This window comes from Scyliorhinus canicula, chromosome 18 (genome assembly GCF_902713615.1).
Source record: "Scyliorhinus canicula chromosome 18, sScyCan1.1, whole genome shotgun sequence".
NCBI classification, from domain to species: domain Eukaryota; kingdom Metazoa; phylum Chordata; class Chondrichthyes; order Carcharhiniformes; family Scyliorhinidae; genus Scyliorhinus; species Scyliorhinus canicula.
The window spans coordinates 54,927,499-54,954,721 of record NC_052163.1 but is presented as its reverse complement, the minus strand read 5'-3'; the positions used below and the strand labels follow the sequence as shown (position 1 = coordinate 54,954,721).

Sequence of the window (27,223 nt, the reverse complement as noted above, 5' to 3'; positions counted from 1 at the left end):
GCCTGGCTAATCCCATTCATGCAAACAATCCCACATTTGTTATGAATTGTGATATTTCCTGAACTAATGCAACAATTACTAAAGAACATATATTTAAGTAAACCAGCCTGTGGATCATCTGGCTTTTTATATAGAAGTGCCAAATAAAATTAGAAATTATTTGTAATACTTCATTATCTTATATACTGCCTTTGGTCACATATCTATTCTTCCATCCACATGAATTTGCTCATCCTTCGAACATCAGGCGCCTGTTGAACGTAATCTTGACCCCATCTGGGGAGAGAATACCCGAGGTGATCGGGGGGGGGGGGGGGGGGGGGGGGGGGGATGAACTGGAATGGGATCAGCAGAGGAGGCTTGGAGCACAGAGTCTCGCTCTATGCGAATGACCTGCTCCTCTACATCTCAGATCCGCAAAGCAGCATGGAAGGAACCATGGCTCTCTTCAGAGAGTTTGGAGCCTTCTTGGGCTACAAACTCAACCTGGGCAAAACCAAAGTCTTCCAAGTGAACCCGCAAGAAGGAGGGGCAGAACTGGAGGAAATGCCATTTAAACAGGCCCAGCACACATTTCGCTACCTGGGGATCCAAATCACTCATAACTGGACAGGGATCCATCCACAATTGAAGCCTGACCAGTCTGATGGAGTAAGTTAAAAGGGACCTGCAGAGATGGGAGATACTCCCACTCTCTCTGGCAGGGAGAGTGCAGACAATCAAGATGAACGTACTGCCCAGGTTCCTCTTCCTGTTCAAATCCATTCCGATCTACATCACAATTCATTAGAAAAACTGATCATGGCGTTTGTGTGTGTGTGTGTGTTTGGGGGGGGGGGGGGAGGGAGTTTGTGTGTTTGGGGAGGGGGGGGGTGAGTGTGTGTGTGTTTGGGGGGGGGAAGAACGCAAGGATCCCAAAAAGGGTACTGCAGAGAGCGAGACCAATCAGATGCCTATCCTCCCAAACCTGCATTATTACCACTGGGTGGCAACCGTGGAAAGGGTAAAGGGGTGAATAAAAACATCAGATGCCAAGTGGGTGCTTGTGAAGGAGGGCTCCTGCAGGGGGCCTCCCTCTGGGCCCTGGCCATCCCCATCGAGCAAATACTAAACAAGCCGAGTGGTGATAGCAACACGGTCATGGAACCAACTGCAAAAGCACTAATATCCGTTACAGCCCCAATCTGCAATAACCACAGCTTCACGCCCACGATAATGGACGCCACCTTCAAAAGGTGGAGACAGATTGGAGGGACACTGACAGTTCGGGACTTCTACACTGACAACAGATTGACAACATTCGAGGAACAAAGAGAAATTCCAGCTGACAGAGAGGAACGACCTAAGATACATGCAGATTGAAAACTTCTTGCATAGCAAAACGAGGACATACCCATGACCACAGCAACAGTTTTTTTTTTTCCTTTTTAAAAAAAAATTTAGAGTACCCAATTATTTTTTCCAATTAAGGGGCAATTTAGCGTAGCCAATCCACCTAACCTGCACATCTTTGGGTTGTGGGGGTGAAACCCACGCAGACACGGGGAGAATGTTCAAACTCCTCACAGACAGTGACCTAGGGCCGGGATTCGAACCCGGGTCCTCAGCGCCGTAGGCAGCAATGCTAATCACTGTGCCACCGTGCCGCCCCTCCACCGCAACAGTTGTTGTTAAAGGACCTATTGGACGCAGACGTCTTAGGGAAGGGGAACTGCGGCGACATGTATTGGGCGACAAATGGGAAGGGCAAACACATAACTGGATTAGGCAAGAGAAAATGGGAGGACGACTTGGGGTTTGAAATAGGGTGGGGACTCTGGAGCAAAGCACTACATAGGATAAACTCCACCTCCACTTTTACAAAGCTAAGCCTCATGCAGCTGAAAGTGCTGGAACCCGAACGAGCAGGTTGTTCCCGGAGGTGGAGGATAAATGCAAACGGTGCCAAGGAGACCCAGCCAAACACACCCACATGATCTGGTCTTGCCCAAGGCTCGACGGGTTCTGGACAGCCTTCTTCGAAGCAATGTCCAAGGTGGTGGCGATGATGGTGGAGCCATGCCCGAGAGTGGCAGTCTTTGGGGTCTCAGAACAGCCAGTGCTGTTCTGAGAGGAGCTGTTCTGTGGGGAAGAGGGCCAACGCCCTTGCCTTTGCTCTCTAAGCGCCCGCTGGAGAATTCTGCTTGGCTGGCAATCAGCAGCAGCGCCCAAAGCTGCAGACATGCTGTCCGACCTGTTGGAATTTCTCCAGATGGAGAAAATCAAATCTGCCATCTGGGAGTCGGAAGAAGGTTTCCACAAAATGTGGGAGCCATTTACTCAGTTGGTCCAACACCTGTTTGCAGCCAACAGCCAGTAAACCAGAGGGAACTGAAAGCCACAACACAATAACGTATGCCAATGAAAGGGGTAGGGGGAGGGGGAGAGTGGGAAGGGAACAATGAAACATAGAACCTAACCAAGATCAGCAAGCAACCAACAGAATACACGGCATCACACCAATCAGACAAGAACAGAATACTGGAGCCGAATAGGAAAGAGGGCACACCAGGCGAGTAGAAGGGGAGGGGATCAAGAAGAAAGCGGGGGTGCGGGGGGAATAATGGGGGTCCAGTTGGGAATAAACACCCACTGGAGAACAGAAAACAAGCAGCCGCAACCAATGTAAATAGCTAATAGCAATCGATGTATATACAATTTTTCCCTTTTCTTTTTGTTTTTCTGTTTTGTATTGTTTGATTTTTATTACTATTTTATTATTTCACTCCTGTTATTTTTCAATGTATGTTCACAAATTGCCTTTGTCTTGTATAGCTTAAAACCCCTCAATAAAAACACTTTAAAATAAAATAATTCGCTCATCCTTCACTACTGTATTATGCAATTTGTAATTCAACTTAAATATAAACAACACATGATTTTCTGCTTAGATAATGATTGAGCACATAACAGTAATTCCATTTTATTTTTGCATGATGAAAGTGAAGTGTTAGTATGACCAGCATATAAAGTATAATTTGCCCGTGAGCTCAGGTTTAATTCAATATATGCTATGTCGTGATAGGTGCTTTAGTTCTTCAGTTGATATTTTGTGCCGACGTAGACGATGCCATACATTGACCAAAGGTCTAAAATATTCATTCTTGTTATTAAGGCTGTAGTTTTACATTATTTTATCCAATTTACCCTGAATAGATGTCAGTGAAGAAAAAAAACAAGTCCAGAAAATACCTTATTCAGGACTGATTGATAAATGTGTTACTTGCTATTGATTACAGAAATTGTAGGGCGGCTTAATGGCTGTGGACTTTGATCCCGGCCCCCGGTCACTGTCACACAGCACATTCGCCCCGAGTTTGCGTGGTCTCACCCCCACAACCCAAAGATGTGCAGGCTAAATGGATTGGCCACGCTAAATTGTCCCTTAATTGGAAAAAAAATAATTGGGCACTCTAATTTTAAAAAAGATTACAGAAAATGTAACACTTTCATGGAGGACAATTATTCCTCTTTTAATGGTGTACATCAGACAGAAAGGATCATGGGGTGGAAATTAATGCTGCCAGAGATATTGTGGGAACACCTAATGCATTTGTACCCGATTTCTCTATAACTTAATTTGGGATATTAAGTCCATTTGAAACACGTCAGTCCTCCTGTTAAACTATTGAAATTATTTCATGCAAGCCGGTTAAGTTTTTTTTCTAGCACAGCATCACTGACACTAAACGCTACCTCAGTAAGAGAGCAAGTAACATTATTATTAAGTAGGTGCTTCACTCAGTTACTCTCCCATCTCAGTTAAATTGTTTGAACGCATGCTTTGTTTATTAAGTCCATTTTAGCTCTTTCTAGTGACCACCGATGTATGGTTTAAGATGCAGAAATTCAGACTTCAGTTTACGACCAGCACAAACACTCTAAACCTCGCTCAGCGAGATCCCATTTACATATTTAAGTGAGCAGTTGGACTCGCTTAAATCCATCGGCGTCGGATTCTCCCGAGGCCCGGGAACAAACCCCCATGCCTGCAGGACCTTGCCATAATGCCATTTAGCACAGTCCACAGAAACGTGGATCAGACGTAACAGCACCTAGTGGGTCTCCCAAACACCATACATCGGAGGCACTCAGGTGTTTGGGTTCTGGTCAGGGTAGTACCCTGGCACGCCTGGTGCCATCCAGGCACCTTGGCACTGCCAGCCTAGCACCATGGCACTGCCACCCTGCACAGCGCAGTGGATAGTACTGGGACTGCGGTGTTGAGGATCCGGGTTCGAATCCCGGCCCTGGGTCACTGTCCGTGTGGAGTTTGCACATTCTCCCCGTGTCTGCGTGGGCTTCACCCCCCACAACCCAATGATGTGCTGGTTAGGTGGATCGGCCACGCTAAATTGCCCCTTAATTGGAAAAAAAAAATAATCGGTACTCTAAATTTATAGAAAAAACTATCTTGCCATTAAAAATGAAGCTCAACTCAAGTAGAATAATCATCATGGAATTCCCTCAGTGTCTGCATTGACCCTCCGAAAGAGCACCCTACCCAGGCACAATCACTCGCCCCGTCCCCATTACCCCGTAACCCCACTATTGGGCACAATTTAGCATGACCAATCCATCTATCCTGCGCATCTTTGGACTGTGGGAGGAAACTGGAGCACCCGGAGGGAACCCACACAGACACTGGGAGAACGTGCAAACTCCACCCAGTCACTCGAGGTCAGAATCGAATCCGGGTCCCTGGCGCTGTGAGACAGCAATGCTAACTGCGCCAATGTCTCAGTAATGGTAAAGGTTACATGTTTTTAACTTGAAAAAACATTTGTGTAATGAAAATAGGGAGGCGCAGTGGCACAGTGGTTAGCACTGTTGCTTTACAGATCCAGGGACCCGGGTTTGATTCCCAGCTTGGGTCACTGTCTGTGCAGAGTCTGTACATTCTCCCCATGTTTGTGTGGGTTTCTTCCGGGTGCTCCAATTTCCTCCCACAAGTCCCGAAAAACATGCTTGTTGGGTGAATTGGACATTCTGAATTCTCCTTCAGTGTACCCGAACAGGTACCGAGTGTAGGCGACTAGGGGATTTTCACAATAACTTCATTGCAGTATTAATGTAAGTCTACTTGTGGCACTAATAAAGATAATTATTAATTTAGCTTGTAAAAAATTGTTGGCCTGCTCTGTTGCGCTGCCTTAATGAGTTCCGTTGATCTGCGGTTAATTATCTGCCTTGCCTGTAAATGTGGTCTCTCTCATGGGCAAAATAAATTTGTACATCAGTGGAGTTCTGTGGAAAGAAGAAATACTCACTTTTGATTCACGTGTTTTCTTACCACATCAAATGACTTATATTTTGGGTTTAGGTTAGTACATCAGTCCAGTTTACTACTTTTCATTGCTTTTGTTAGCTTTTCTTCATTTACCCTTTTCTGCACTTTGTTTTGGTCAATTTATTCTGACTAATTTTTCCCTTTGCTACCCTCCCACTTCTCTCTCTGTACTTGCAACCTGGACAGCCTATATTTTCAATTTTGTCACCTCAACTGGGTTTGCTCCATACAAAAGAAAGTTAAGCTTGCCTTCAGTGCTGGCTCTGGGTCACTGTCAGTGTGGAGTTTGCGTGCGTTTCGCCCCCACAGCCCACAGATGTGCACGGCAGGTCAATTGGCCACGCTAATTTGCCCCTTAATTTGAAAAAATAAATTGGGTACTCTAAATTTATTTTTTAAAAGATAAATGGACCAACAAGGTTAATTCAGGACGGTCCCACCTCTCCAACTTGCCCCTCGCCTGGGGTGTGGTGAACGTCAGTATTAAACACCACCATCAGTCAGCTCTCCCCCACAAAGGGGAAAGCAGCCTATAGTCATCTGAGACTATGGTGGCTTTACCTACCTTTGCTAACATCCCTGGTAACGTAGTGGACAGAAGAATTTCATATGACTATGCTGAATGCATGTATGCCGCATGCTGCAGTCACAATTCAGCAAAAAGACCTGAAGTCGGTGGTTAGCCCCCCAATTTGCATAAACAAAGTAGCCAACACCATTTTCAAGCGCCTTAATCAATATGGCATACGCTGCACATCAGATGCAGATCCATGCACACGCATTGCACACATTGGATCTGCAGCGTTTACCCCTCACACAAATATGTAATTTCTGGACCAAGCATTCTTTCTTATAGTTATAATATTTGTAAGGACATTTTAAATCGGTCCATCATAAAAGAGAATTTGTTAAAAAATAAGAAACTTTCTTTGAAGGGGAATGAATTGGCAGCGTGCTCAATTTTGAGATCGCTTTCTGGAGGTACCACTTGCACGAAGGTCAAAATTCAAGTTAGATATTTTACTCTTACTGAATTATATGATATGATATTACCGAGTTTAGTCAGAGTTTTATTGCGGATCAAACTATAAACTGCTGTTTGCAAAGTGACAATCAGCAACCAAGATTAACTTACCTTAAACTAACAGGATCTATTGCTATACAGACACTCTCACTGTGCATTATATATACAAATCAAAATAGAAGTTCCAACTCCTTTAATAATCTGTCGAGTGGCATAAACTGCCATCTTCTGAATATTGTCAGACAGGTATCATGAGGCACAATTATATAGGCTGTAATTCTTAAGTTATCTCAAATAGAATCCATAGAATTCCTACTGTGCCGGAGGCCATTTGGCCCATTGAATCTGCAAAAGAACCTGCCAAAAGAATACCCTACCTCGGTCGACTTCCCCGCCTTGTCCCCCGAACCCCACGCATTGATCATGGCCAATCCACCCAACCTACACATCATTGGACGTGGGAGGAAACCAGAGCACCTGGAGGAAACCCACGCAGACACGGGGAGTACGTACAAAGTTTACACAGTCACCCAAGGCCAGAATCGAGCCCAGGTCCCTGGTGTTGTGATGCAGCAGTGCTAACCACTGTGTGGCTCATCACTGATATCATCTCTGATCTCGCAGATCTTCCATATTCAAATGTTCAAAGTTATCAACATTAACGTCAAACTACAATAAATAATAATAATCTTTATTGTCACAAGTAGGCATACATTAACACTGCAATAAAGTTACTGTGAAAAGCCTCTAGTCGCCAGATTCTGGCGCCTGTTCGGGAGCACAGAGGGAGAATTCAGAATGTCCAAATTACCTAATAGCACGTCTTTCGTGACTTGTGGGAGGAAACCGGAGCACCCGGGGGAAACCCACGCAGACACAGGGAGAACGTGCAGGCTCCGCACAGACAGTTACCCAAGCTGGGAATCAAACCTGGGACCCTGGTGCTGTTAAACCATAATGCTACCGTGCTGCCCATGACAGTCCATGAGAGGTGAATTCATGCGGAGAAGGCATATATTGTAACGATGAATTAGATGAGCAAGGGATAATTTATACTAATTTCAGGTTTATTTAATGAAATGAAAATCGCTTATTGTCACGAGTAGGCTTCAAATGAAGTTACTGTGAAAAGCCCCTAGTCGCCACATTCCGGCGCCTGTTCAGGGAGGCTGTTACGGGATAATAAGGTATAATTGAATCTCCTGTCACTGCAAATTGAAATTCCAAACAGGTATCCACATCTGCCATACCATTAAAAGGACCCCAGTTACAACTGAGACTCTATGCAATTTGGCTCATTAATGCTCTTCACCCACCCTACAGCAATCTGCATGCAAAATCAGACCATTTTCCCGTAATAACCCCTTATTCTTCTGCTCCATGGGATTGTCTTTATCTGGTTGTACTCTTACCCATTTGAATACAGCCAATGTAAAGCTTGATGGTTTCACTTCCCACTCCTGTGTCAACCAAGGATTAATCTCTGACCCTGTCCTTTTTCTCAGACATCTACACAACACCCCTTGGGTGACATCTGCACATGTGATGCCTTAAATTTTAAAATCTGATCCTAGTGTAAAATGGTTCATATTATCCTTCCTCAGTTCCAGTCTCCATGACGTCTACCAGCCCTGAAGTCCTTTTCCCAGAAACGCTGCAGTCCTCTGACACCATCTCCAGGGAACCACCCCCACTTTTGCCTTAATCTTACTGGCATTGTCTTGAACAACCTAAGACCCACCCATTGGAATTCACTCCCTGAACCCTCTCCTCCATTGTACTCCATAAAACAGATTTATCTGACATTACTTTTCTTACCTCCTCCTAAAAAAGTCTTCTTTGGGTTTGATGCACGATCAATTACGCAAAGACGAGAGTTGAATGCAATTGAGGCTTTAAGATGTGTGGCCTCCTACAGCAGCTGGCAAAATGGCTGCTGTACGGGGAGCCACATATTTATACTCCGCCTACTGAGTGGAGCCAGCAGGCAGGGAACTACCCCCGTACCTGTAGTACAAGGCCTTACCACAAATCACCTAATATATACATCAGTGGTGACTACCACATTCAACCCCTGTTAAAATAGAGTCCGGCGGGGGTGGTGGAGAACTATATACAAGTACATGTTTTAAAATACAGAGAGAAAAAAAATTGAGTCCAGCGGGGTGGAGGAGAATTATACAGAAGGATGATGTTTCAAGAGTCCTAATCAAGTTACAGGTTCAGTCGGTCCGGAGCCTTGATCTGCTGCTGGGAGCTTCGCAGCGTTGGCGGTGATTCCGGTGTCGGTCTGGTCCTCGGTGACTCCGGGAGCGTGCTGAAATCCTCGTCATCCTCGGGCATGGACAGGGGGAGGACGGATTGTCCTGGGGCGGGAGTTCTGGCTGGGTGCGCCAGGGAAGGGGAAGATGGTGCCGGGCCGGAGGGGTGTGTGTGTGCGTGTGGAACCTGCTGGGGCCAGGTCCCTGAGGGAGACAGTATCTTGGAGGCCGTCGGGGTACGCTACGTAGGCATACTGTGGGTTGGCGTGGAGTAGCTGAACCCTTTCAACCAATGGGTCCGCCTTGTGGACTCGTACGTGCTTACGGAGGAGTGCGGGTCCTGGAGCTGCAAGCCAAGTCGGGAGCGACACCCTGGAGGTAGATTTCCTGGGGAAGGCAAAAAGATGTTCATGGGGTGTGTCATTAGTCGCAGCGCATAGGAGCGACCGAATGGAGTGCAGTGCGTCGGGGAGGACTTCTTGCCAGCGGGAGGCCGGGAGATTTCTGGACCGTAGGGCCAGCTGGACAGCCTTCCAGACCGTCCTATTCTCCCTCTCCACCTGCCCGTTTCCCTGGGGGTTATAGCTGGTCGTCCTGCTCGAGGCGATACCCTTGTTGAGCAGCAACTGACGCAGCTCATCGCTCATGAATGAGGATCCCCTGTCGCTGTGGACGTAGGCGGGGAAGCCGAACAGTGCAAAGATGGTGTTGAGGGCTTTGATGACGGTGGCAGACGTCATATCAGGGCATGGGATGGCGAAGGGGAATCTGGAGTACTCATCGACCACACTGAGGAAGTACGTGTTACGGTTGGTGGAGGGGAGGGGCCCTTTGAAGTCCACGCTAAGGCGGTCAAAGAGGCGGGAGGCCTTCACCAGGCGCGCAGGGTTTGGCTGGTAGAAGTGCGGTCTGCACTCCGCACAGACCTGGCAGTCTCTGGTGATTGCCCTGACTTCCTCGATGGAGTAGGGCAGATTGCGGGCCTTGATGAAGTGGTACAAACATGTGACTCCTGGGTGACAAAGATTGTCGTACAAAGTCCGGAGTCGGTCCACCTGTGTGTGCTGGCACATGTACCTCGGGATAGGGCATCGGGGGGCTCGTTGAGCTTACCGGGGCGATATAAAATCTCGTAGTTGTAGGTGGAGAGCTCGATCCTCCACCTCAAGATTTTATCGTTTTTGATCTTGCCCAGCTGTGCGTTGTTTAAACATGAAAGCTACCGACCGTTGGTCAGTGAGGAGAGTGAATCTCCTGCCGGCCAGGTAATGCCTCCAATGCCGCACAGCTTCAACGATGGCTTGGGCCTCTTTTTCGACGGAGGAGTGCCAAATTTCGGAGGCATGAAGGGTTCGTGAAAAGAATGCCACGGGCCTGCCTGCCTGGTTGAGGGTGGCGGCTAGAGCGATGTCTGATGTATCGCTCTCGACTTGAAATGGTAACGTCTCGTCGACTGCGTGCATGGCGGCCGTGGCGATGTTGGCCTTAATACGGTTGAAGGCCTGGTGAGCCTCGGCCGTTAGGGGAAAAAGAGTGGATTGGATGAGTGGGCGGGCCTTGTCCGCATAATTTGGGACCCACTGGGTGTAGTAAGAAAAGATCCCCAGAGGGCAGCACGGTGGCACAGCGGGTGAGCCCTGCTGCCTCACGGCGCCGAGGTCCCAGTTTCGATCCCGGCCCTGGGTCACTGTCCGTGTGGAGTTTGCACATTTTCCCCGTGCTTGCGTGGGTTTTGCCCCCACAACCCAAAGATGTGCAGATTAGCTGGATTGGCCACGCTAAATTGCCCCTAAATGGGAAAAAATGAATTGGGTACTATAAATTTATTTAAAAAAAGAAAAGAACCCCAGGCAATGTTTGAGGGCCTTGGGGCAGTGGGGGAGGGGGGACTTCCATGAAGGGGCGCATGCGGTCGGGATCGGGCCCCAGAACTCCGTTCTGGACCACATAGCCGAGGATGGCTAAGTGGTTCATGCTGAACACACTTCTCCTTGTTGTAAGTTAGGTTGAGGAGAGTGGTGGTGCGGGGAAATTTAGCAAGATTGGCGTCATGGTCCTGCTGATCGTGGCCACAGATCGTGATATTGTCAAGGTACAGGAAGGTGGCCTGTGCCCGTACCGGTCGACCATTCGGTCCATTTCCCATTGGAAAACCGAGACCCCGTTGGTGACGCCGAAGGGGACCCTGAGAAAGTGGTAGAGGCGGCCATCTGCCTCGAAGGCAGTGTATGGGCAGTCCGCCTTACGGATGGGGAGCTGGTGGTAGGTGGATTTTAGGTCCACAGTTGAGAAGACCCGGTACTGTGCAATCTGATTGACCATATCAGATATGCATGTACCTATTGATGGTCTGGCTGTAGTCCACGACCATTCTGTGCTTCTCCCCAGTTTTCACCACTTGGGCTCTCCAGGGGCTGTTGCTGGCCTCGATGATGCTTTCCCGAAGCAGTCGCTGTACTTTGGACCTGATGAAGGTCCTGTCCTGGGCGCTGTACCATCTGCCCCTGGTGGCGATGGGTTTGCAATCTGGGGTTAAGTTTGCAAATAGGGAAGGTGGGTCGACCTTCAGGGTCGCGAGGCCGCACACAGTAAGGGATGGTAGGGGCTCGCCGAATTTCAATGTTAGGCTCTGGAGGCTACGCTGGAAGTCCAGGCTGAGTAGTAAGGCAGTGGAGAGGTTGGGGAGGACGTACAGGCGGAAGCCGGTAAACTCCACGCCCTGGACAATGAGAGTAGCTATGCAGTACCCCCGGATTGCCACGGAGTGGGACCCAGAGGCCAGGGAGATTCTATGATTGGCGGGATGTACCGCGAGGGAGCAGCACCTTACCGTATCGGGATGAATGAAGCTCTGTGCTGCCGGAGTCCTGCAGACAGGAGATCTCGTGCCCATCGATTTTCCCGTTTGTAGAGACGGTTGCTAGGTTGTGTGGGCGAGACTGGTCAATCATGACCGAGGCGAGACGCGGCTGGTCGTCGATGGTGGCAGACGATGGGGTGCATGGGTCCTGGTATGATGGCGGCGCCCACGGGCCGCATGTGCTGTGGGGGAGACAAGATGGCGGCGGTTGATGCTCCTGGGGAGGATAAGATGGTGGCGCCCATGGGCCACACGTGGTGGGGGTTGAACAAGATGGCGGCGCATACGGGCCGCAAGTGGTCTGAGGTGGGGGAAGATGGCGGCGCCCACTGGCCATGTGTGGTCCGAGGAGGGGAAGATGGCGGCGCCCACTGGCCGTACGATGGGGGGGGGGGGGGGGGGTCAGAACAATAGTGGCATCTGAGCGGGCCTGGCACACCGCAGCGAAGTGCCCCTTCTTGCCGCAGGCCTTCCAAAAGGGCGCTCCGGGCCAGGCAGCGTTGTCGGGGGTGTTTTGGCTGCCCACAGAAGTAACATCTGGAGCCCCCGGGGTTGGTTGGCGGGCGCGCGGCACAGGCGTGGGGTTGGCTGAGTGGGGTCCCCGATGGGACGGCCGTCTGCGGTGTCCACAATGCGTAGGAGGGGGCCGCGCGGCCGGGGGTGCAGGCCTGGATGTTGCGCGAGGCGATCGTCAGTGAGAGCGCAAGCTTTTTGCTTGCTGCGAGGTCGAGCGTGGCCCCTTCTAAAAGGCGCTGGCGGATGTAATCTGACCCTATCCCCGTAACAAAGCGTCCCTCATAAGCAAGTTCGAGTGTTCCGTGGCCGTGACAGCCTGACAGTCACAGTCTCTGACTAGGGGGATTAGAGCACGCCAGAAATCTTCTACTGACTCACTAGGGAGTTGACTACGAGTGGAGAGGATGTGTCTGGTGTAAAGCGTGTTAGTCCGCTGAGCGTAGTTTTCTTTCAGTGGCGCCATGGCGTCATCGAGATCGGCGCGTCCTGGATAAGCGGAAAGACGTCGGGGCTCAGCCACGTGTAGAGGATCTGAATCTTCTGAGCTCCCGGAATAGGGTCTGGTGCAGACCTGATGTAAGCTTTGAAACAAGCTAGCCAATCTTCAAAGTTCCTTTTAGCGTTGTCCAATTGCGGATCAAGCCGCAGGCAATCCGGCTTGAAGCGGTGGTCCATCTTCTGAAAACCTTGGTGTATTAAATTGATGCACGATCAATTACACAAAGACAAGAGTTGAATGCAATTGAGGTTTTAATACACTAAGATGTGTGGCCTCCTACAGCAGCTGGCGAAATGGCTGCTGTACGGGGAGCCACATATTTATACTCCACCTACTGGACGGAGCCAGCAGGCAGGGAACTACCCCCGTACCTGTAGTACAGGGCCTTACCACAAATCACCTAATATATACATTAGTGGTGACTACCACAGGGTTAGTGTCCGTTTCATTTCCCTCACATGAAAAAAGGTGCTGTTTCTGCCATTTTCACAATAGTGCAAGAAGAGAGTGCACAGTTATACCTTTGTTAATATTTAATGCTTTGAGGTGGATGAAAGAGTTTCGCATGTTTTGTGCTCATGCCTGCTGAAGGCAATCTCATGCGCGTCAATATTCTAAAGGTGTTAACTTTTATAGCTTTGTGATGCAAATCAATTCACGGTGCAGATACAAAATGCAGAATGTAACAACAGAATATGGGCTGAAATGTATCTTTTTTGGACATAATAATAGTAATAATAATAAGGCAATACAGGATCAGTAGCTTGTTTTACACTGTATGATATTTTCTTTTCCATGTAGAAAGAGAATTGGATGGAATGTAAAATAGCCAGCTGATTCACCATCAGCCAAAACTAATTTCACACTTTTATGCAAGCGCGTTCACTGATAGATGGACACACCATGAAATAAGAGACTGATAAAAGGATGTGAGAGGCTACCAGAGGAAGTAGCAAACACACAAATTCTATTGAAGAATTCCAGGAAGTCTGGAAAGGTATTTCCTGTGTAGGGGGTCTCCTGCTGTAAGCATGGAACAAACCCTTCAGCATTTAATATGGCAAATCCAAGATTAAAGAATTAACCCCTCTAATTCTGTTTTTGTAGCTGTCTGACAATAATGCAGCTATTGTTGTAAGTGGTAACTCTTTGCACTTACTTCCTCCCTTTTGTTTTTTTAAATCTTGTACAGTTGTAAATCATGAGCACCAATAATGTCTGATATTTTGCATCTGTGGCTATTGCACACTGTTAAGCCTGGATCGAATCAGCAGGCTACTAAAAGCATGAAGTGTATTACGACTGACTCCAATCCTCCTCTCACATTCACCGATGGCCTATTTTTAAACTAAAGGTGACTAGATATTTTATATTGTGGTTTTATCTCAGAACTTGTTAGCTTCTTACACTTGAAGAGATGAGATCTTGCTGGAGGCAATGGTATTTTGTTGAAAACACATTTATTTACATGCTAACTATTTTACAAAGATGAAGCAAGACTGAGACATAATTAGATGGGGGGTTGGTTTTGCTCAATTGGCTGGACAGTTGGTTCACAATGCAGACCAAGGCCAACAGCATGGATTTAATTCCGTACTGGCTGAGGGTTATTCATGAAGGCCCTTCTCCCCGTCTGAGGTGTGGTAATCTTCCGGTTAAATCACCACCAGTCAGCTCTCCCCCTCAAAGGGAAATTCCGTACCGGCTGAGGGTTATTGATTAAGGCCCTGCCTTCTCAACCTGCTTCTCGTCCAAGGTGTGGTGATCTTCAGGTTAAATCACCACCAGTCAGCTCTCCCCAACTCTCCCCTCAAAGTGAAGTCAGCTCTCCCCCCTCAAAGAGAAAAGCAGCCTATCGTTATCTGGGACTATGGCGACTTTACGCTCCAAGATGCCTCTCAGCGAGTAACCTTGCTTTGTCATAGCTCTTCACGCACATGCGCAGTATGTGGAAAGTGCTCAGGAGCTGTAGTCCTGCCTGATTATTCATCCCTCCGAAACGCCAGTGATGTTCAGATTAACGGCAGCACCGTAACGCACTCCTCGCTTGGAAGTTCAGTGCAGACCATGGACTGACTTGACTTCAGACCTCAATCTCTACGGATTAGTACAGGGGGAAACATATACCAGGTGGGACCTTTATCTCTTAGCCCATTGGAAGAACGCTTCCTTCCCTTAGTTTTAGAGAGCATAACCTCTAATATAAATTATTTCAAAAAATCTGTATTATGTAAGACAATTTTTCTTCCTTCTGAGGCCTCTTAATTTACTCTAGTTAAGGCAAGGTACACATTTAATGGAAGAGTTTATTTTGACAAAGTCTTCCATAGTTTACTTTGTTGGAAAGCAAAAATGGACCAATAAATTCTGCTGACACAAAAATTAACACCAATGTTAGTCATGTTACTATTCTCCACTGACTCCACATTAAATGCAATCCTAATTGTGTTTTGCCTCCTCGATGAATAATATTACCCTCCCACCATCCTGCCATTGAGTAGCTGAACAACACAGCCACTGATGCACAGACAATGAGGGCCTGATGACATTTCTAGCTTATCAGCTTCATAACACTATGATCAGCAGTTTGTCTGGAGTGTGGAATTGAATGCGAGGCTATTTTCTGCAAACTGCTTGAAATAAAACGCCCACTCAGAATATCTTCATGAAATATTCCGGTAAATTAATCCAAGAATAATGGGAACAGTCAATAGCTTGGTGTAAACAGTAAAAATAGTGCAGTTTGACTCAATGTAATAAGGCCTACCAGTCAGTTAATTGATTCTTATTCTACTATGCAGAACTAAGTTGATATCCTTTGAGAAGAAGTTGAGGGTCACATAGAAAGGAATAGTAGTGTTCAGAATATTTTCAGGGTTGATAAGGAAGTAAATGATCACCAGCTGGTACTAAGGTACAGGTCCACACCATGATAGGACATTCACATGTGGCTATCAGAAAAGTTAAGCTGAATGTTTATAAAGTTCACGCTAGGCCCCAACTAGGGTCTTGCCTCCAAATCTGTCACCACACTTTAGGAACATCTGAGGATCCTTGCGAGGGTGCAGAAGGGATTTTACCAGAATGGCTCCATGAATGAGGGATTTTCTACAAGATCAGATTGAAGAAGTTGGGGCGTTCTCCGGAGAATGAGGAGAGATGAGATTGGATGGAGATGTACAAAGTCCTGGTTGACGTCTTGTGGCACAATGAGTAGCATCACTGCCTCCTAGCCAGAAACTCAGAGTTCAAATTACCAAATTCATCTTTCTGCTTGGCAACAGTCAGAGATTAAGTTGATCGATTTTAAACCTTGATGTCATGTTTGATCCCAAGATCAGCTTCTGATCTCATATTCGTGACATCGTTAAGACTACCTATTTCCACCTCCATTCTGGCACCTGTTCAGGGAGGCCAGTACTGGAATTGAACCTGCGCTGCTGGCATTGTTCTGCATTGCAAGCCAGCTATTTAGCCCACTGTGCTAAATCTGACTGGTCTCCCACATTCTATTCTCTATAAATTGGAGGTAATTCAAAACTCCACAGCCCAAATCTGAACTCTCAGCACGTCCCATTCCCCAATCACCCCTGAGCTCACTGACTTCAATGGTCTCCTGGTTGACTTTAAAATTCTCATACTGATTCTCAAAACCCTTCCGGGGCCTTGCCCCTCCTTCTCCTAAGGCAGCACCTTTCAAACTCATAACCACTACCATCTGGAAGGACAAGGGCAGCAGACATATGGATACACCACCACCTGTAAGTTCCTTTCCAAGTCACTCACCATCCTGACTTGAAAATATATCACTGTTCCTTCACTGTAGCTGGGTCAAAATCCCGGACTCTGTCCTTTACAGCACTGTGAGTGTAGCTACATCACATGAACTGCAATGGTTTAAGAAGGCAGCTAACTACCTCTTCTCAAGGGCAATTAGGGATGGCATAGCCAGCACCACACACATCCCATGAATTAATTTTTTAAAAATCTCTGTAAACCTCTCCAGCCCAGAGATATCTTCAGCCTTCTAATTCTGGCCATTTGTGCATTTTCAATTCTTATTGCTCCACTGTTGAAAGCTGTTCTTTCTGTTAACTAGGTTCCAAGCTGTGGAATTTCATCCCTACCATTCGATCTGCTTTCCTCCTTTAGGACACTCCTTCAAAACTAGCTCGTTGATCAAATTTTTGGTCACCTTACCCAATATCTCCTTTTGTGGCTTGGTCTTATGCTCAGTTTTATAATGCTCCTGCAAAGTACTTTGCAATATTTCATTACATTAAAGACATAATAAGTAGAAGTTGATTTTTGTTATTAACATTCGCAGCTAACTCCAAACAGGTTCTGTACAACAGCACCTGATTTGTGTCATGAACAGAATCACAACTGTTACAGTACAGGAGGAGGCCATTTGGTCCACCATGTCTGCACCAGCTTTCTGAACGCTCAAATCACCGAGTACCATTCTCCACCTTATCCCCATAATCGCAAACATAAGTTTGTAACAAAGATGTAATTAAAAACGCAAATGGAATCTTAGCATTCATTGCAAAAGGACTGGAGTATAAAAGTAGAGAAGTGTTGTTGCAGTTGTATAGGCTGTTGGTGAGGTCACATCTGGAGTATTGTGTCCAGTTTACGTCTCCTTATTTGATGAAGGATGTGGTGGCATTGGAGGCAGTTCAGAGGAGGATCACCAGATTGATTACGGGGATGAAAGAGCTGACCTATGAGGCGAGATTAAACAGTTTGGGCTTACACTCACTGGAGTTTAGAAGGATGAGCGGCATCTGATCGAGGGATATAAAGTATAAAAAAGGATCAATAAAGCAAATGTCAGGGTGGCAAGTGGCACAGTGGTTAGGACTGGACTGCGGCGCTGAGGACCCGGGTTCGAATCCCGGCCCTGGGTCACTGTCCGTGTGGAGTTTGCACATTCTCCCCATGTCTGCGTTGGTTTCACCCCCACAACCCAAAGATGTGCAGTTTAGGTGGATTGGTCACGCTAAATTGCCCCTTAATTGGAGAAAAAATAATTGGATACTCTAAATTTATTTAAATAAATTACACATAGAGCAAATGTTCCACCTTGTCGCGCAATCTAGAATGAGGTGTCACAGATATAGGTTGAGAGACGGTAGATTTAGTACTGAGATAAGGAGGAACTACTTCTCGCAGAGGGTGGTGAATTTGTGGAACTTGCTGCCCCTCAATGCGGGGGAATCAGAGTCATTAAATGGGTTCAAGATGGATATAGATACATTTCTGATTTTAAAAACGGGTTAAAGGGATATGGGGAACAGGTAGGGAGGTGGATATGAGACCAGGAGGAGATCAGCCATGATCTGACTGAATGGCGAAGTAGGCTCAAAGGCCGAATTGCCTACTTCTGCTCCTAATTCCGATGTTCCTATGAACAATATAGTTCCCTGCTGAATGCCTCGATTGAACCTGTCGCAACACTCGCCGGCAGTGCATTTCAGGTGCTAACCATTTACTATGGGGGGGGAAATGTTCTCTTAACATTTCTGCTTCTTTTGCCAATTACTTGAAATCTGTGCCGCCATTCTCGGTCCTTTCAAGAGACAGAATACTTTTGCCCCATCTACTTTGTTACCCTCAGGATTTAGAATACCTCTATGAAATCTCTCCCCAATCTTCTTCTTCTCCCACCCCCCCCCCCCAGGAAAACAGTACCAACCTCTCCAAACTTTCTTCTTTTATTTTTCTTTTTTCCCCCCATTTTTAAAAATATATATTTAAAGTACCCAATTCTTTTTTTTTCCCAATTAAGGAGCAATTTAGCGTGGCCAATCCACCTACCCTGCACATCTTTGGATTGTGGGGGTGAGACCCACACAAACACGGGGACACTGTGCAAACTCCAAACTCCACAAGATTTCTTCATAACTGAAGTTCCGCATCCCTGGACATGTTCTTGTGAACCTTTTCTGCACTCACTCCAATGTCTTCACATCAAGTGTGGCGTGCCCAGACCAGAGGCTGAACAAATGTCTTCGATAAATTAAAACCACCTTGCTCTCATAATCTATACTCCAATGAATAAAGCTGAGGATATCGCATACTTTATTAACCACACACTCACCTTCAATATTACAGGGTCTCACACGACAACGGTAATTTTAACTTTCACCAATATTAAAACAAGTGGCACCAATGGTAGCCCGCCCAATGTCACCCTCTTTCGTCCTTTTGACTTTCAGTAATTCGTGCAATTTCCAGAAAGTACAAGATTCGGGGTCGGGATATTCTCAGCCCGGGGCCGGGCCGGAGAATCCCCGCAACCGGCGCGAATCACGCCATGCCGCCCCAATGCGGCATGCGATTCTCCGCTCTCGCCATTGGCGCCGACGTGGTTGGCGCGGCACGAGCCTCTCTATGCGGCCGGCCTGCCGATTCTTGGCCCGGGAGGGGCCGAGCGGCCGGCTGAGAGCAGGTGTGGACGACGCCAGCAGGACCGGGGGGGGTGGGGGTGTCTCCAATGTGGCTTGGCCCACGATTGGGGCCCATCGATCGGCGGGTTGGCCTCTCTGGCTGGGGGCCTCCTTTCCTACATGCCGGCTCCTGTAGTCCTGCGCCATATTGCGTTGGGGCCGGTGCGTTGAAGGAAGCCAATGCGCATGTTGGCACCGGCGCCACTGCGCCCAGTTCGCACCGGGATCAGCAGCTGGAGCGCCGTTAACCGCTCCAGTGCCGTGCTGGCCCCCTATAGGGGCCAGAATTAGTCGTAGGGTTGGCCCGTTCACGCCCCTGATCTCAGCTAGTTGGGGCATGCATCCTCCTGGTGACACATCAAGGGAAGCTTCCCTGTTGCACTGGGAAATTAACCAATCTCCTTCCTTCAAAAAAATGCAACCTTAAATTTAGTCGTGTACTCGTAATCTTATTTAAGCTTAGATGTCTGGCAGAACATTTTCGCCGAAAAGGGCAATATTCTTTGTGAAGTAAATGATCAGGAAAGGTCATCGAGCAGACATTGGTGAAGAAACTATTTGATACACTCCGGGAAAAAGCAATTGCGAGATATGAGAAAGTGTTTGGGTGAGGGGGGGTATTAAAAAGGAATGAATTGTGGGGCTCCACTGACCTCCTTACATTCTCATTTGCTTTTTGTATCCCATAGCAGTCAGTGAACAGCTGTTGACTGATGGCCTGCTTTCATCCGAATTAAAGCAACCATTTAATTTGAGCTGGAGTGGAACAGAAGAGGCTTTTTAGACCACATGGTTCATATTCATGGCAGCCCCATCTTTTTTTCTGCTGAAAAAATAAACTAAAACTCGAGTTGAAGAATTTGGGTTCAGCTTCACCAAAACAGCCAAATTTGGGCAGATTTGGGATCTTTCTAACAAATAGTCCTGAACCTATGACTCATGATCACTTCATAAAACTGCCACCTAAGATTCAGAATATACTGGCTGGGAATGTTACAAGGGCACAGAATAAGTAGAGTGGCTCAAAATATTCTCCAGCTGTAGCGTACAAATATCATTTCGAACCCAAGATTGAGTTTCAACCTTCTAGCACACTTGCAAACATCTGTCACATTCATATTTAATGATAAGCCTTAGCAAACTCACAGTTAACACCAATCTACACTTGATCCAATTACTTTATCAGATTATGAAATACCTCAACCCTAACCTTACATTCCTAGTTCCTGGATTTAAGGAAAATAACAATTCACCAATTGAATTAGTAATTGGAGAATCCATGCACAGGCTTAACATAGCAAATAGAAGGGCAGCACGGTGGCGCAATGGTTAGCCCTGCAGTCTCTCGGCGCCGAGGTCCCAGGTTCGATCCCGGCTCTGGGTCACTGTCCGTGTGGAGTTTGAACATTCTCCCCGTGTTTACGTGGGTTTTGCCCCCACAACCCAAAGACCTGCATGGTAGGTGGATTGGCCACACTAAATTGCCCCTTAATTGGAATAAATGAATTGGGTACACTAAAGTTAAAAAAAATAAAAAAACAGTAAATATAAAAATCATGAACATTACGCATTGACTGAAAAGGTGACTGGTAATAATATTACAGTAGCACTGTCCCAATCACATCTTACAACAAATTCTCCCTTCGCCATGGCATTCTGTCCACATTAAAAACTCAAGTTAGTCAATTTATATCGCCCACGAAACAATGAAATTGTGATGTCCACCACATGTGAAACACTCCAGGCAAGCCTATATGCATCATTTGGTCGTAGCCCACGATCACCTGGATGCATATTAACAATCAAACATCAATAAACCAGTCCTTTCCTGCTCCCATTTGGAAACTGCAAGCCTGCACTCCCCAGCACAGGTCATCGGATAAATCCTGGCCAATTCCTGACTTCATCTGAGAGCACCAAGGTCAATTTTATTGTCCCAACTGCTCCCCACTGACTGACACCTCACCAACCAATTTCTGAATATTTATCAAAATGAAAAATTCAACCATTTTCAACATAATACAAAGATATGCTTGGATATAACAAGAATTACCAGAGTAGTAGTCTGTACTGAGCACAACAGAGATTATGATGCAGACTGGGTGACCGCTTTGCAGAACACCTTCGTTCAGTCTGCAGGCATGGGCCTAACCTTCTTGTTGCCTATCATTTTAACTCAGCCCCTTGCTGTCATGCACACATACCTATCCTTGGCCTGCTGCAATGCTCCAGTGAAGCCTGGTGCAAGCTGGAGGAGCAGCATCTCATCTTCCGTTACAGGCATGTTAAAGCCTTCGGGACCATACGACATAGGAGCAGAATTAGGCCATTTGGTCCATCAACCAATCATGGTTGATATCTCATTCCCCCCTTTTCCCCATAACCCCTGACCCCCTTATTAATCAAGAATCTTCCTATCTCTGTTTTGAAGACACTCAGTAATTTGGACTCTACAGATTTTGGCGGCATGAGTTCCGCAGATTCACCACCCTCTGGATGAAGAAATTCCTCCTCATCTCTGTTTTAAAGAATTGTCCCTTCAGTCTGAGGCTGTGTCCTTGGGTTCTAGTTTCTCCTACTACTGAAAACATCCTTCCCCCATTCACACTATCTAGGCCCCCTCATCCTCCCCACATTCACTCTGTCTAGGCCCCCTCATCCTTCTAAACTCCATCGAGTATAGACCCAGAGTCCTCAAGAGCTCCTCATATGACAAGTCCTTCATTCGGGCATCGTTCTTGTGAACAACCTCTGGATCCCATCCAAGACCAGCACATCCTTCCTTAGATACAGGGCCCAAAACTGCTCATTATATTCCAAATGGGGTCTGACTAGTGTCCTCTACAGCCTCAGCAGTATATCCTTGCTCTTGTATTCTAGCCCTCTCAAAATGAATGCTAACATTGCATTTGCCTTCCTAACTACCAACTGAATCTGCATGTTAACCTTAAGAGAATCCTGACCTTGGACTCCTGAGTCCCTTTGTGCTTCTAATTTCCAAAGACTTCTCCCATTTACAAAATAGTCTATGCCTCTATTCCTCCGACCGAAGTGCACAACCTCTCACTTTTTCTACATTATATTCCATCTGCCACTTGTTTGCCCGCTCCCCTAGCCTCAAAGTTGAGTTCAGCAACTTTATATTCTCCTACATCTTAAACCCCATTTCTTCTGTTTTCTTCATTGAAATATTCCATACATGTATTGCTTCAATGCAAAACACCCCTCCCACTCTCACACCTAGCCATCTGTCTTTTGTTCTTAAAGCTGCTACTTTTTGTTGTAATTTCTTTTGCTCTAACATTCTCCCTCCTTTCAGTTCCGATGAAGGGTCCATGACACGAAACATTGGGCGCGATTCAACAGATAAAAACAGAGTCCTGTTGCGGATGTGCTGAGCAGGGTGTTTCTCAGCACTGCAGCACCGAGAAAGAACCCACTATGCAACAACACTTTAGCGTTTTTTAATGCCTCGGCAGGGAACGCCCCGTCGAGGCCACACATACATCGTGGATCAGGGCACCATCTTTTTCTTAAAGTGCCCAATTCTTTGTTCCAATTAAGGGGCCATTTAGCGTGGGCAATCCACCTACCCTGCACATCTTTGGGTTGTGGGGGTGAGAACCGCAGACACAGGGAGAACGTGCAATCTCCACACGGACAGTGACCCAGGCTGGGATCAAACCTGGGTCCTCGTGCTGTGAGGCAGCAGTGCTAACCACTGCGCCACCGTGCCACCCACATGGTTGCCATTTTTAAAGGTCTTCCTGATCTTTCAACCCCCCTCAGCACCCCACTGCGGCTTCCAGCCAACACCACTGCAGCAACATACCACTTTATGGGGTCTTCAAGCCTCCCCCCCCCCCCCCCCCCCATCACCCCACTTCTTATGGGCAAGGCATCCCGGGCCCAACACCTGGCATGGCAAACCTGTCAAATGGGCACCTTGGCACTGCCAGCCTGGCAATTCCCCTGCCCAGGTGATAGTGCCAAGGTGCCTGGTTGGCAGTGGAAGTGCCCAGAGCACGACCACCAGGAGATCTCTAATTGTCTGGGAGACCTTCCCCAGGGGCCATGATGCCTGATCCACGTTTATGTGGACCAATGCTAAACAGGGCCCTGGCGAGGTCTCCCAGGTGCAACCGTTAGGTCCCGTATGCCGGGGGAATCCGGCCTAGGCACAGACATATGTAAACAAGCCTAATGGCTCATTTAAATATGCTAATCTGGATCTTGCGCCATGAAATTCAACGGCCTCACCATGTCACCAAGTCGGGCGTGACAAGACTGGTAAACTATGCCCGTTAACTGTGTTTCTCTCCTTCTAGATGCTGGCAGACCTGCTGAGTTTTTCTCTTCATATCATATTTATCCTGATTTAGAGGGTTAGATGTAGACTAAAAGACTGCAGAATTAGAAATATGAAAAGAACTACTTTAGGAATTCAAGCAGCTAAATCCTTACAGTTTAACATAGAAAATAGGAGGTGTAGGCCATTTGGCCCTGCATGTCTGCTCTGACATTGAAGATTATCACAACTGACCCTTTATCTAAACCGTTCCACCCGTACCCCTTGACACCTTTAGAGCATGGAAATCTATTTATTTCCTTTTACAGATGACGTCTGGCAAGATATCCCTGCTTGTGCACCCTGGATATTACAGCTTTGACCTGAAGGGTTAGCTGGAGCCAATTGAGCTAGTGCCCATGCCTTACTTACAGCCTTCCAGATTCCACCAGTCACCCTAGATGTTTGATCAATGTCCAGCAATATACACTGCACCTATCTGGTTTAGATAATGGAGCAAGTCTGCTGGGTAGGATTGACCTAGTTCCAACTCTCTCGCTCCAGGTGTGTCATATTATTGCGCTCACTTTCAAAGAGGCTTTCTCTCCCCTAGGAGGATAATCAGGAATTGGTCATTAGATAATTGACAAGAATAGGTTTCAGCCCTCACTATGAATTCCTTATAAGCAGCATGATAAGTAACACAGCTAACTTTAAGACGTTGAAGAATTCTTCAAAGATTGTTTCAAGTCCTGTGTATAAAAACAATGGAACATTTTTTGTTGTGGTTTCCAGGTGCTAAATGATTAAGAACAGGTGCCAGAAAAGTTAAGTGCTAATAGCATTCATTTTACTGGTGAAGCTCATTTGTACAATAAATTGAATAATCATTCACAGCACCAGGTGCACAAAAAATGGTGGGTTAAAAAAAATACCAGGGGAAATCAAATGGGTGTGGCACAACACAAGTTCAGAACAAAATTCTAAAGAAGACTTGGAGTGTCAAAAGGAATCTAACCACCAAGGCAGGAAAGTAGTAAGACCTGAAGGAATGCATAGAATCCCTACAAAAAAGGAGGCGGCTATTTTGCCCATCGAGTCTGCACCGACCTTCTGGAAGAGAACCCTATTGAGGCCCACTCCCCTACTCGATCCCATAACCCCAATTAACCTTCACAACTTCGTAACACTCAGGGACAATTTGTCATGGCCAATCCACCTAATCTGCACATCTATGGACTGTGGGAGGAAACTGCAGGTTGAAACCCACTCAGACACAGGAGAAAGTGCAAACTCCACAGTCACCCAAGGCCGGAATTGAACCCGGGTCCCTGGCACTGTGAGGCAGCAGTGCTAACCACCAAGCTGCGAGCAAATTGAACGTAGAAGCCCCAGTCTGCAGACAACCGTATAAGCTACCCAGCACCCAGCTGGTCTCTACTGAAATTAAGGTGATGCTGCTTGAACCATTAGTTCTGACACAGCCAAACGCAATATCAGGTGCAATGCATATTCTTGTCATCTTGGATCTTGTATGTCTCCTTTGTGGGGACCATGAATTGAATTCAATTTGAATTGTTCTTTGGGCCAAGAAAGACGATGAGTTAAGGGTTTGCCCTGCCCACTCTGAGCATTAACTTTGTAATCTTTTAAAAATTAGTTCTTCCAAAATGAGGAATTACACTTCTACACAGACATGGGTATATTGGTACTACCATGTAGATAGAGGTACATGAGTCACATCAGAAGGACATGGGGCTCCCCTTGGACAATATGACATCCTCTGTGGATTCTCCTCCTTTTTAGGAGTACATCCTTTCAGAAAACTCTCAATTGGAAATCCACTGCTACCTGTACTAAATTTTGTGGCAAATAAACATGAAGAAAAGAAGCACCAAAGCTCATTGGAGGCCAAAATAGTCAGTAGATTTTTTAAAAAACTAAATACAGCAGAAGAGGCATTAACATTACACACCGTCACATGAACACCAGAATAAATGTCCAATCCAATGCAAATAATGTTCCATAGAACCTTGCACATTCTCCCCATGTCTGTGTGGGTCTCACCCCCACAACCCAAAAAGATGTGCACGGTAGGTGGATTGTCACACTAAATTGTCCCTTAATTGGAAAAAAAAGAATTGGGTACTCTAAATTAATTTTTAAAAACGTTCCATAGAACCATAGAATCCCTCTTGTGCAGAAAAAGGCCATTCAGCCCATCGAGTCTGCACCGACTCTCTAAAAGAGCACCCATGAGACCATAAGACATAGGAGCAGAATTAGGCCACTCGGTCCATCAAGTCTGCTCCGCAACCAGGGGCAGCACGACGGCGCAATGATTAGCACTGCTGCTTCACGGCGCCGAGTTTCCAGGTTCAATCCAGACTCTGGGTCACTGTCTGTCTGCATATTCTCCCCATGATTGCATGGGTTTCGCCCCTACAACCCAAAAGATGGGGAGAAGGGAGTTTGTTGTAAGATGTGATTAAGACTGTGCTACTGTAATATTATTACCAGTCACCTTTTCAGTCAATGCGTAATGTTCATGATTTTTATATTTACTGTTTTTCTTTTTTTTCAATTTAGTGTTTTTAAAAAATAATTTAGAGTACCCTGACCCCCTTATTAATCAAGAATCTTCCTATCTCTGTTTTGAAGACACTCAGTAATTTGGACTCTACAGACTTTGGCGGCATGAGTTCCGCAGATTCACCACCCTCTGGCTGAAGAAATTCCTCCTCATCTCTGTTTTAAAGAATTGTCCCTTCAGTCTGAGGCTGTGTCCTTGGGTTCTAGTTTCTCCAACTACTGAAAACATCCTCCCCCCCATTCACACTGTCTAGGCCCCCTCATCCTCCCCCCATTCACACTATCTAGGCCCCCTCATTCTCCCCCCATTCACTCTGTCTAGGCCCCCTTCTCCTCCCCCCATTCACTCTGTCTAGGCCCCCTCATCCTCCCCCCATTCACTCTGTCTAGGCCCCCTCATCCTCCCCCCATTCACTCTGTCTAGGCCCCCTCATCCTCCCCCCATTCACTCTGTCTAGGCCCCCTCATCCTCCCCCCATTCACTCTGTCTAGGCCCCCTCATCCTCCCCCCATTCACTCTGTCTAGGCCCCCTCATCCTTCTAAACTCCATCGAGTATAGACCCAGAGTCCTCAAAAGCTCCTCATATGACAAGTCCTTCATTCGGGCATCATTCTTGTGAACAACCTCTGGATCCCATCCAAGGCCAGCACATCCTTCCTTAGATACAGGGCCCAAAACCGCTCATTATATTCCAAATGGGGTCTGGTCAGTGTCTTATACAGCCTCAGCAGTATATCCTTGCTCTTGTATTCTAGCCCTCTCAAAATGAATGCTAACATTGCATTTGCCTTCCTAACTACCAACTGAATCTGCATGTTAACCTTAAGAGAATCCTGACCTTGGACTCCTGAGTCCCTTTGTGCTTCTAATTTCCAAAGACTTCTCCCATTTACAAAATAGTCTATGCCTCTATTCCTCCAACCTCTCACTTTTTCTACATTATATTCCATCTGCCACTTGTTTGCCCGCTCCCCTAGCCTCAAAGTTGAGTTCAGCAACTTTATATTCTCCTACATCTTAAACCCCATTTCTTCTGTTTTCTTCATTGAAATATTCCATACATGTATTGCTTCAATGCAAAACACCCCTCCCACTCTCACACCTAGCCATCTGTCTTTTGTTCTTAAAGCTGCTACTTTTTGTTGTAATTTCTTTTGCTCTAACATTCTCCCTCCTTTCAGTTCCGATGAAGGGTCCATGACACGAAACATTGGGCGCGATTCAACAGATAAAAACAGAGTCCTGTTGCGGATGTGCTGAGCAGGGTGTTTCTCAGCACTGCAGCACCGAGAAAGAACCCACTATGCAACAACACTTTAGCGTTTTTTAATGCCTCGGCAGGGAACGCCCCGTCGAGGCCACACATACATCGTGGATCAGGGCACCATCTTTTTCTT

At 46.7% G+C, this 27,223-nt stretch overlaps 1 protein-coding gene across 3 annotated transcripts in view; it reads right to left on the bottom strand.

Moving 5' to 3' along the window:
- The window catches only part of gas7b (growth arrest-specific 7b), a 489,810-nt gene that overhangs the window by 286,703 nt on the left and 175,884 nt on the right, over positions 1-27,223 (bottom strand). Inside the window, exon 1 of one of the 3 annotated variants that reach the window (XM_038777400.1) lies at positions 23,665-23,712. The exons of the other annotated variants lie outside the window; for them this stretch is intronic. The gene's annotated coding sequence lies outside the window, so the exon portion shown is untranslated. Of the gene's footprint in view, positions 1-23,664; positions 23,713-27,223 lie in introns of those variants that run through there. 3 annotated transcript variants of the gene reach the window in all.